Source organism: Oncorhynchus clarkii, chromosome 25 (assembly GCF_045791955.1).
Source record: "Oncorhynchus clarkii lewisi isolate Uvic-CL-2024 chromosome 25, UVic_Ocla_1.0, whole genome shotgun sequence".
Taxonomy (NCBI): Eukaryota; Metazoa; Chordata; class Actinopteri; order Salmoniformes; family Salmonidae; genus Oncorhynchus; species Oncorhynchus clarkii.
In genome coordinates this window covers 39,302,717-39,313,449 of record NC_092171.1, presented here as the reverse complement: position 1 = coordinate 39,313,449, position 10,733 = coordinate 39,302,717, and positions in this window count along the sequence as shown.

Here is a 10,733-nt window from a genome sequence, read left to right as displayed (position 1 = left end):
GCTGGTGAACCAACCCTCCCCCTATCATGATAAGACCCAGATGCAATCCGTGTTGAAATAACAATGTTTAATATAGCAATAGAGACAAAGGTACAGCACGGCAGGCGGGCTCAGGGTCAGGCAGAGTTATCAGGCGGGTGGGCTCAGGGTCAGGCAGAGTGATCAGGCGGGTGGGTTCAGGGTCAGGCAGAGCGATCAGGTGGGCAGGCTCAGGGTCAGGCAGAGTGATCAGGCGGGTGGGCTCAGGGTCAGGCAGAGTGATCAGGCAGGCGGGCTCAGGGTCAGGCAGAGTGATCAGGCAGGCGGGCTCAGGGTCAGGCAGAGTGATCAGGCGGGTGGGTTCAGGGTCAGGCAGAGTGATCAGGTGGGTGGGCTCAGGGTCAGGCAGAGTGATCAGTAGGGTGTGTTCAGGGTCAGGCAGAGTGATCAGGCGGGTGGGTTCAGCGTCAGGCAGAGTGATCAGGTGTGTGGGTTCAGGGTCAGGCAGAGTGATCAGGTGGGTGGGTTCAGGGTCAGGCAGAGTGATCAGGAGGGTGGGCTCAGGGTCAGGCAGAGTGATCAGGCGGGTGGGTTCAGGGTCAGGCAGAGTGATCAGGCGGGTGGGTTCAGGGTCAGGCAGAGTGATCAGGTGGGTGGGTTCAGGGTCAGGCAGAGTGATCAGGTGGGTGGGCTCAGGGTCAGGCAGAGTGATCAGGTAGAGTGATCAGGCGGGTGGGTTCAGGGTCAGGCAGAGTGATCAGGTGGGTGGGTTCAGGGTCAGGCAGAGTGATCCGGTGGGTGGGTTCAGGGTCAGGCAGAGTGATCAGGTGGGTGGGTTCAGGGTCAGGCAGAGTGATCAGGTGGGTGGGTTCAGGGTCAGGCAGAGTGATCAGGTGGGTGGGTTCAGGGTCAGGCAGAGTGATCAGGCGGGTGGGTTCAGTGTCAGGCAGAGTGATCAGGCGGGTGGGTTCAGGGTCAGGCAGAGTGATCAGGCGGGTGGGCTCAGGGTCAGGCCGAGTGATCAGGCGGGTGGGCTCAGGGTCAGGCAGAGTGATCAGGCGGGTGGGCTCAGGGTCAGGCAGAGTGATCAGGCGGGTGGGTTCAGGGTCAGGCAGAGTGATCAGGCGGGTGGGCTCAGGGTCAGGCAGAGTGATCAGGCGGGTGGGTTCAGGGTCAGGCAGAGTGATCAGGTGGGTGGGTTCAGGGTCAGGCAGAGTTATCAGGCGGGTGGGTTCAGGGTCAGGCAGAGTGATCAGGCGGGTGGGTTCAGGGTCAGGACAGGCAAGGGTCAAAAACCAGGAGGGCGAGAAAAAGAGAGATTGGGAAAAGACAGGAGCTGACAGGACAAACGCTGGTAAGCTTGACAAACAAGATGAACTGACAACAGACAGACAGAGATCACGTGTAAATACACAGGGGATAATGGGGAAGATGGGTGACACCTGGAGGGGAGTGGAGACAAGCACAATGACAGGTGAAACAGATCAGAGTGTGACACCGCCTAGTTAGACTGAAGAGTCATATGGCTGGTGAACCAATCCCCCACCCAGTTAGACTGAAGAGTCATATGGCTGGTGAACCTATCCACCCAGTTAGACTGAAGAGTCATATTGCGGGTGAACCAATCCACCCAGTTAGACTGAAGAGTCATATTGCGGGTGAACCAATCCTCCACCCAGTTAGACTGAAGAGTCATATGTCTGGTAAACCAATCCACCACCCAGTTAGACTGAAGAGTCATATGGCTGGTGAACCTAACCACCACCCAGTTAGACTGAAGAGTCATATGGCTGGTGAACCTAACCACCACCCAGTTAGACTGAAGAGTCATATGTCTGGCAAACCAATCCACCACCCAGTTAGACTGAAGAGTCATATGTCTGGTAAACCAATCCATCACCCAGTTAGAATTATACCATTATAGCGTTATAGCATTATTGCATTATAGCGTTATAACATTATGCTATTATTAGGAGGGTTATGGAATTATAGCATTATAGCACTATAGCGTTATAACATCATAGCGTTATAGCATTATGCTATTATTAGAAAAGTTATAGAATTATAGCACTATAGCATTATAGCGTTATAGCATTATAGCGTTATAGCATTATAGCATTATAGAATTATAGCATTATAGCACTATAGCATTATAGCATTATAGCATTGTAGCGTAATAGAATTATAGTGTTATAGAATTATAGCGTTATGGCACTACAGTGTTATAGCATTTTAGTGTTAAAGCGTTATGGAATTATGGTGTTATAGAATTATGGTGTTATAGAATTATAGCATTATAGCATTATAGCATTATAGCGTTATAGCATTATAGCGTTATAGTATTATAGCATTATAGCTTTATAGCGTTATTGCGTTATAGTGTTATAACATTATATCATTATAGTATTATAGTGTTATAGCACTATAGCATTATAGCATTATAGCGTTATTGCGTTATAGTGTTATAACATTATATCATTATAGTATTATAGTGTTATAGCATTTACATTTCAAACAAATGTGTCAATACACCCTGACACACTTAATACAATCTCTACAACGATTGGCCATTGGGCCAATGGTGAAATATACTGTATATTGCTTGTGAACGGCATATGGTTTGGTTAGCTCCTCCACACACATCTATACCCTGGGGTGATACACAGTAATAGAGATGTACTACTCTGTACTACACCGTGACAACAATATCCTGATACTGAATGAACCCCCTGTATTGAGGTGTGAATCTGTTACGTTAAGATTGCCCTCCTCCAGGAGACGGGCATCCAATCCCAGTAGGAATGCCCACAGTGGCACTTGGAGAGCGTACACACAGATGCAAACACACACACACACACACACACACACACACACAAGAACACACACACACACACACACACACACACACACACACACACACACACAGTACATGAACACACAAACACATGAATACACACACGCACATGAACACACACACATAAACACCATGGGACCACACAGCCTTCACACCGCTCAGGAAGGAGACGCGTTCTGTCGCCTAGAAGATGAAGGTACTTTGGTGCAAAAAGTGCAAATCAATCCCAGAACAACAGCAAAGGACCTTGTGAAGATGCTGGAGGAAAGAGGTATGAAAGTATCTATATCCACAGTAAAACGAGTCCTATATCGGTATACCCTGAAAGGCCGCACAGCAAGGAAGAAGCCACTGCTCCAAAACCGCCATAAAAAAGTCAGACTACGGTTTGCAACTGCACATGGGGACAAAGATCATACTTTTTGGAGAAATGACCTGGTCTGATGAAACAAAAATAGAACTGTTTGGTCATAATGACCACCATGACCACCAAAGGGGGAGGCTTGCAAGCTGAAGAACACCATCCCAACAGTGAAGCATGGGGGTGGCAGCATCATGTTGTGGGGGTGCTTTGCTGCAGGAAGAACTGGTGCACTTCACAAAATAGATGGCATCATGAGGCAGGAAAATGACATGCATATTTTGAAGCAACATCTCAAGACATCAATCGGGAAGATAAAGCTTGGTCACAAATGGGTCTTCCAAATGGACAATGACTCCAAGAATAGTTCCAAAGTTGTGGCAAAATGGCTTAAGGACAACAAAGTCAAGGTATTGGAGAGACCATCACAAAGCCCTGACCTCAATCCCATAGAACATTTGTGGGCAGAACTGAAAAAGTGTGTGTGAGCTAGGAGGCTTACAAGCCTGACTCAGTTACACCAGCTCTGTCAGGAGGAATGGGACAACATTTACCCAACTTATTGTGGGAAACTTGTGGAAGGCTACCTGAAATGTTTGACCGAAGTTAAACAATTTAAAGGCAATGCTACCAAATACTAATTGAGTGCATGTACACTTCTGACCCACTGGGAATGTGATGAAAGAAATAAAAGCTGAAATAAATCATTCTCTCTGCAATTATTCTGACATTTCACATTCTTAAAAAAAACTGGTGATCCTAACTGACCTAAGACAGGGAATTGTTACGAGGATTAAATGTCAGGAATTGTGAAAAAATTTAAATGTATTTGGCTAAGGTGTATGTAAACTTCACAACTTCAACTGTACATTCACATACATTAAACACACCAACACATTGGCATCATGAGCAAGGACACAGAAATATATAAATCACATCCATTTTCAATGTGAAGAGAGGAGGTGGAGAGAGTGATAGCCTAGAGAGAGAGGGGGGAGTATAAAGAGTGATGGCCTAGAGAGCGAGGGGGGAGTATAAAGAGTGATGGCCTAGAGAGGGAGGGGGGAGAAATAAAGTGTGAGAGAGAGCGTGAGATGGAGAGAGAGAGAGATTAGATATTTTAATTAGAATCCCCCACACCTCTACCTCTCTCCATGATTCATATCACAGGAAATGACTTATGCTGTCACCCGAGCGAGGTGAGCAGGTGCATGGGCTGCGGTGTGTGATCACATCAAACCTAAGATGGGTTCCTGTGATTAGAATAGACAGGCTGGTGACCAGGAGATTTAGCTCTATTCTATAATACAGTTTATAAACTGGGTGGTTCGAGCCTTGAATGTTGATTGGCTGACAGACGTGCTATATCAGACCGTATACCACAGGCATGACAAAATCATTTATTTGTATTGCTCTAATGACGTTGCTAACAGGTTTATAATAGCAATAGGGCTCCTCAAGGGTTTGTGATATATGGCCAATATACCACAGCTAAGGGCACTCCGTGTTGCGTCATCCCTAAGAACAGCCATTAGCCGTGGTATATTGGCCATATACCACAACTCTTCTGGCCTTATTGCTTAAATAATAATCAAAACTGTAAGTAGGGCATTATCAGAAGTTGATGGTGAGAGTAAACTGTTTCAGGAAATCAACTCTAAAACTGAAAGTATATTTAACACCATTGTCTTAATACAAGATAAGAATGTTGGTAAGATCGTCTCGTTATTTAGGGAATGTGTAATAGACCTATGGTGAGTGTCCTCTCCTCCTGTCTCTGTCCAGTCAGCAGAGAGCTGATAGTCCCTCAGGGTAGAGAGACAGAGAGCATAATCTCCTAACAGGTGCAGAGGGGATATGTTCAGTGCTCATAGTCAGAAATGGACTGGCTAAATAAAGGGCAATTCGTGCAAATACCAGATGGGCTCATTTTAAGCCAATTGTGCCTGTCTAAATTGTGGGCTTAGTGCAAAATGATCATTATTTGGCTAAAAATGGGGGCTTCAATGAAAAAAGATGGGACGGTGTGTTAGAAATGTTAGGGCCAATTTCTGGTCCCAGTCCGTCAATGCTACATGCTATGAATTCAAGGAATGGACCCAGCCGGGCCCCTGTCCCTCTCCTCTACTGCTACCGCCATTATCCCTGACTAACTCTCCTACTCTCTCTCTTTTCCTCCCTCTCTTTCTCTCTTTGTCCCTCTATCTCAATTCCTCTGTTCCCTCCATCTCTCTTTGTCCCTCTGTTTTCATCCTGCCATCTACAGTATCTCTCTCTCTCTCTCTCTCTCTCTCTCTTCTACTTGTTTTTGAACCCGTGAAGTGTTCTGAGAGGTAAAGAATCATGATGAGTCGAACATCATACAAGCGGCCTTGTGGCCAAGAACAAAGACACAAACCAGCACAACATAAAACTCTGATTAGAAGGTTCATGTGAGGAGAATGAGTACCATTCAGTCTACCTTCAAACAGTGCCCTTTCACACACTGAGATGAGTTCGCATGCCAAGCAGACTCCCATTGTTTTCCCTGCACTCTCGAGTGGTACTGACATTTCGGCTGCATCCAATGCTCCAAGTGGTACACTTTTTTCCAAGTGGTACACTACTTTTGACCATAGCCCTATCGGTCATTTGAAGGGAGTAAGGAGCCATTTGGGATGTAACCTTCCTCTCCTGGCAGGAGAGGTGATCTTTCCTGGCAACCACATTCTGCCCCCTCCTGGTCTGACTGGGAAATAATACCGTGACTGATTCAGTGTAATATATGCCATTTAGCAGACACTTTTATCTAAAGAGAATTACAGTCATGCGTGTGTACATTTTATGTATGGGTGGCCCCAGCGTGGAACACTATTGGAAGTGTGTGTGTGTGTGTATATATGTGTGTGTGTATATATGTGCGTGTGTGTATATATATGTGTGTGTGTATATGTGTGTGTGTGTGTGTGTATATGTGTGTGTGTGTGTGTGTGTGTGAGAGAAACAGGTGGTGCTCACAGCGAGAGGGAGAGGACAGGTTGTATAAGGACATGAGAGAAGTGTGTGGGGGGGGGGGGGGGGGGGGGGGGGGGTACACATATTGCCAATGAACCCCGGGCCTGGAGATATATTTGTTTAGCTTGTTAGTATTTCTCTTTACTGAAACGATGGACAAGTACAGTGTCAGTTATAAGCTGAATGTATGACTGAATGCAATGAAACAGGAATTGTAAAGGAACAGCATGAAAGATCGGAATCCTCATCTTTTCATCTACTGAATAAAACAAGCAATATGGGAACTATGTGGTATTGTACAGTATCAGCAACTGAGTACTGTGTCATCTATCATATAAAGGAAAGATTGACCCATTTTGTTGAAGATGTTGTTGTTGTTGTTTTTTTCATCGCTGAGTGATGTTCTATAGATTCATTGGGGCATTTCATGTTTTCATGTGTATCTGAGCTATTTCCGTTCAAGCAGGCAGAAATACAGCCAGTATGAATCTATGGTCGTATTTCTGCCTTCTTGAACTGCGAATACAATTTGGCATATGTGTACTGTATGTCAGTAACGATATGTCATGCTGGCTTCATAAAATAATTATGGCTACAGATGTCGGGTCTTAATTCGACCCCTTTCATCACCGAAGTTAAATAATTCCGTAGCAGGAGGACTTGACTGTCTAAAGAAATATTTAGAATGGCCGCCAGGGGGCAGCTGGAAGCTGTGTTTGTACAGGCCTACACTATAGCAGTGTACCTACATTGTACTTAGACTGCAGGTCCACTGGGCACCAGTCCAAGTAGTTTATGTAGGATATGTGTAGGCTACAGCACGTTTCATGTGCATTCTCATTAGAATGAGCCTAATATGCTGATATTTGTTGCTTACTGCATTTGTTTTTGCTAAACAGTAGAGTCAAAATATACTGAATAGAGGTCGATTAATTAGTGATGATTTCAAATTTTCATAACAATCGGTAATCAGCCTTTTTGGATGCAGATTATGTCCCGATTAAATTGCGATATACGAGGAGACTGTGTGGCAGGCTGACCGCCTGTTACGGCGCAGGCTGACCGGCTGTTACGGCGCAGGCTGACCGGCTGTTACGGCGCAGGCGCCTGTTACGGCAGGCTGACCACCTGTTACGGCAGGCTGACCACCTGTTACGTGAGTGCAGCATCAAAAGGACCTTGTGGCTGCAAGGAGCAAGGTAAATTGCTAGCTGGCATTAAACGTATCTAATTAAAAAACAATCAATCTTCACATAATCACTAGTTAACTACACATTGTTGATGATATTACTTGGTTAACTAGCTTGTTCTGCATTGCATATAATCAATTAATTTAATTTATCATTGAATCACTGTAACGGCTTTCTTCTATCTCTTCCTCGGACGAGGAGGTGTAACAAGGATCGGACCAAAATGCAGCGTGGTTTGTTCGATACATCTTTAATGAAGACAAAAACACGAACTACACAAAAACAATAAACATAACGTGAAAACCGAAACAGCCTATCTTGTGCAAACGAACACAGTGACATGAACAATCACCCACGAAACACTCAAAGAATATGACTGACTAAATATGGCTCCCAATCAGAGACAACGATAATCACCTGCCTCTGATTGAGAACCAATTCAGACAGCCATAGACTTTGCTAGAGAACCCCACTAAACCACAAACCCAATACCTAACAAAACCCCTGGACAAAACACACCACATGCAAAAACCCATGCCACACCCTGGCCTGACCAAATAAATTAAGATAAACACAAAATACCTCGACCAGGGCGTGACAGAACCCCCCCCCCCCCTAAGGTGCGGACTCCCGGACGCACATCAAAACAATAGGGAGGGTCCGGGTGGGCGTCTGTCCATGGTGGCGGCTCCGGCGCGGGACGTGGACCCCACTCTATCAATGTCTTAGTCCCTCCTTCTCGCGTCCCTGGATAGTCCACCCTCGCCGCCGACCATGGCCTAGTAGTCCTCACCCAGAACCCCACTGGACTGAGGGACAGCTCGGGACTGAGGGGTAGCTCGGGACTGAGGGGTAGCTCGGGACTGAGGGGTAGCTCGGGACTGAGGGGTAGCTCGGGACTGAGGGGTAACTCGGCACTGAGAAGAAGCTCGGCACTGAGAAGAAGCTCGGCACTGAGAAGAAGCTCGGCACTGAGAAGAAGCTCGGCATTGAGAAGAAGCTCGGCACTGAGAAGAAGCTCAGCACTGAAAGGAAGCTCAGCACTGAGAAAAAGCTCAGGCAGGTAGTTGGATCCGGCAGATCCTGGCTGGCTGGTGGTTCTGGCAGATCCTGGCTGACTGGCAGATCCTGGCTGACTGGCAGATCCTGGCTGACTGGCGGATCCTGGCTGACTGGCGGATCTGGCAGATCCTGGCCGACTGGCGGACTGGCAGTTCTGGCAGATCCCGGCTGACTGGCAGATCTGGAAGAGTCTGGTTGACTGGCAGATCTGGAAGAGTCTGGTTGATTGGCAGATCTGGAAGAGTCTGGTTGACTGGCAGATCTGGAAGAGTCTGGTTGACTGGCAGATCTGGAAGAGTCTGGCAGTTCTGGCTGCTCCATGCTGACTGGCTGCTCTATGCTGACTGGCAGCTCTGGCTGCTCCATGCTGACTGGCTGCTCTGGCTGCTCCATGCAGACTGGCTGCTCTGGCTGCTCCATGCAGACTGGCTGCTCTGGCTGCTCCATGCAGACTGGCTGCTCTGGCTGCTCCATGCAGACTGGCGGCCCTGGCTGCTCCATGCAGACTGGCGGCCCTGGCTGCTCCATGCTGACTGGCGGCTCTGGCTGCTCCATGCTGACTGGCGGCTCTGGCTGCTCCATGCTGACTGGCAGCTCTGGCGGCTCCATGCAGATTGGCAGCTCTGGCGGCTCCTTGCAGACTGGCAGCTTTGGCGGCATCCTGCAGACTGGCATCTCTGGCGGCTCCTTGCAGACTGGCAGCTTCTTGCGGACTGGCAGCTCCTTGCGGACTGGCAGCTCCTTGCAGACTGGCAGCTCCTTGCAGACTGGCAGCTCCTTGCAGACTGGCAGCTCCTTGCAGACTGGCAGCTCCTTGCAGACTGGCAGCTCCATGCAGACTGGCAGCTCCATGCACACTGGCAGCTCTATGCACACTGGCGGCTCTATGCAGACTGGCAGCTCCTTGCAGACTGGCAGCTCCTTACAGACTGGCAGTTCTGAACAGGCGGGAGACTCCGGCAGCGCTGTAGAGGCGGAAGGCTCTGGCAGCGCTAAACAGGCGGGAGACTCCGGCAGCGCTGAAGAGGAGGAAGGCTCTGGCAGCGCTGGACAGGCGAGGCGCACTGTAGGCCTGATGCGTGGTGCTGGCACTGGTGGTACTGGGCCGAGGACACGCACAGGAAGCCTGGTGCGGGGAGCTGCTACCGGAGGGCTGGGGTGTGGAGGTGGTACTGGAAAAACCGGACCGTGCAGGCGCACTGGAGCTCTTGAGCACCGAGCCTGCTCAACCTTACCTGGTTGAATGCTCACGGTCGCCCTGCCAGTGCAGCGAGGTGGAATAGCCCGCACTGGGCTATGCAGGCGAACCGGAGACACCGAGCGCAAGGCTGGTGCCATGTAAGCCGGCCCAAGGAGACGCATTGGAGACCAGATGCGTAGAGCCGGCTTCATGGCACTTGGCTCGATGCTCACTCTAGCCCGGCCATAAGCGGAGCACCGGGCTATGCACCCGCACTGGAGACACCGTGCGCACCACAGCATAACACGGTGCCTGCCTGGTCTCTCTAGCCCCCGGTAAGCACAGGGAGTCTGCCCAGGTCTCCTACCTGGCGTAGCCATACTCCGTGTTAGCCCCCCCCCCCAATACATTTTTGGGGCTGACTCCCGGGCTTTTTCTCCTGCTGCACCTTTGGCCGGCTACACTCCCCTGGTTTAGCCCAGGGTCCTCTCCCGTCGAGGATTTCCTCCCATGTCCAGAAATCCTTATTACGCAACTCCTGCTGCTGTTGTTGCCTGTTACCACGCCGCTTGGTCCAGTTGTGGTGGGTGATTCTGTAACGGCTTTCTTCTATCTCTTCCTCGGAGGAGGAGGTGTAACAAGGATCGGACCAAAATGCAGCGTGGTTTGTTCATACATATTTAATGAAGACAAAAACACGAACTATACAAAAACAATAAACATAACGTGAAAACCGAAACAGCCTATCTTGTGCAAACGAACACAGTAACATGAACAATCACCCACGAAACACTCAAATAATATGACTGACTAAATATGGCTCCCAATCAGAGACAACGATAATCACCTGCCTCTGATTGAGAACCAATTCAGACAGCCATAGACTTTGCTAGAGAACCCCACTAAACCACAAACCCAATACCTAACAAAACCCCAGGACAAAACACACCACATACAAAAACCCATGCCACACCCTGGCCTGACCAAATAAATGAAGATAAACACAAAATACTTCGACCAGGGCGTGACAATCACAGCCTACTTCAACTTGATAATTTAACAAAAGCTATTTTGGCGAAAAAAGCACAATCGTTGCAATAATGTACCTAACCA